The sequence below is a fragment of the Plasmodium inui genome (assembly GCF_000524495.1).
Source record: "Plasmodium inui San Antonio 1 unplaced genomic scaffold supercont1.6, whole genome shotgun sequence".
NCBI lineage: Eukaryota > Apicomplexa > Aconoidasida > Haemosporida > Plasmodiidae > Plasmodium > Plasmodium inui.
In genome coordinates, this window is record NW_008481840.1 from 485207 (window position 1) to 487134 (window position 1928).

Genomic DNA, 1928 nt, shown 5'->3' on the forward strand with positions numbered 1-1928 from the left:
GGGCACTATTTCTTGTCTTAATGAAGCGGAGGGGAAAGAAGAAAAAAAAAAAAATACGCTATGCATTATATACCTTAAAACAACCATTTGGCAAATGCGAGGTGAGTGAAGGATATGTACACGTCCTTTACCCATGTGGTGCAAGCAAAATGGGGCTTTGTGTATCCGTCCTCAATTTCGCATTCCACTGGGCATGCGCAGAGATAAGTACATGCGCTCTAGTACCTATGCATATACATGGACATATCATACACACATGCACGCAAGTACCCAATGACTGGATAAAATGTTACGAATTCAAAAACGAAGTGTGGCTGCCCTTTTGCACCATTTGGACAATCCCTAGTGCCCGGTACTCGTTTCACTAAAGCATGCGCCACGCGCATTTGGGTAGATGTGACTGCAAAGGTACATGCACACACGTTGGAAATGTTTTTCCACGTTGAGGGTGCTGTTCCACGCGGCTACGAATTTTTAATTAACAGCAAATGGTGGTGGTGGTGGGGAGCAAACATAGCACAACGAAGCTGGTAATGGAATGCAAAGTGCGAGGCAGCACCGTGTGTATGTATAACTGCAAGCTGGATCCTAATTCACAGACCAACAAAGGTAATTGTTCACGCAAAAGGGGAGAAGTCAGAAAGATGCGAAACGCGCCTATACTGGGATATGCGAACACGGAGGGTATTCCCACGCACGTACATGCCTACATGAATGCATGTACGTACACACAAAAGGGGGCAAAAAAAAAAAAAAAAAGTGATGGAAAAAATAGAAGTAAAAGGAGGCCCTTTCATCTAGCCGAAGTGTATGAACAAAACTCAATTTTTAATCTCCAACAGAACTTAAAACGTGTTGCGATTGGCAGGTGCAAAATAAAGCAAAGCTAAGGGGGCGCACGAGGTCGTACTGCGCAGGGGCATATGCGCGTATGTGTACAGCGTTTTCATCCCAATTCGCCGCGCGATCACGCGGATGAGAAAGGGGACTCGCGCGGGAATGAATGGCGGAGAGAGAGCGGGGCGTGTACATACCTGTCTATACACACAGGCACGTACATATATAGATGCATACGTACGCACGCTTGTGCTCCCATTCATTGATGCCAGCCTCTTATCCATACACACATGTGAAGGCAGTAGGCGGCACAGCAGTTAGCCCATTCAACGTAAAATATCTCACAGCTCGCGCACTCCCCCCCTTCTGTCTTTATGTAAAAATTAGCGCAACAGCTATGGCAAAGAATTGCAAACGAATCGACAGGCAGTTCTTTGGTGACGCTCGCTAATTGAAGGGGTCAGGCACAGTGGAGAAGGGGAAATGCAGGGCGGGCGAAAAGCAAAACTTTGCAGAGGGAAGAGCAGAAATTCGAAAACATGAAAAACAAATGCTCACACAAATTGTGGAAAAACAATCCGAAAAAAACTCGAAAAAAATAAAAAAAAAAAACATAAGATGGGCCGTGGAAATATAATGCTTCGAAGAGGAACATTAAGAAAGGCGACGAAGGCTTACGGGAAATGTTCCTGTGACATAAAAATGAGGAGGCATGAAAAAATTGAAACAAAACTTCGTTCTTGTTTTTTTTTTTTTTTTTCTTTTGCTTTCTTTTTCTGCGAGTCTGTTTTGTTTTTTTTTAAAATGGATTTTTATGTCCTAAAATTTGCTGTGTAATCTGATACCCCAACACACATCCTTAACTGCGCGCAGGTGGAGAACCCCGCCCTCCTGCAGACGTGCACGCGGGGACGTTTTCTCGTGTGATGACCTACCCCCTCTTCCCGTTTCGCAGATCAGCTTAAACATATCCTCCGCCTATGTTAAGGCCCAATTCTATCTGCATTCACTTATTTTTTCCCTAGCTGATGCATAAAGGGGAAAGCTCAAACGGGAACAACACGAAACAACCAGATAGCATAACGTGGCAT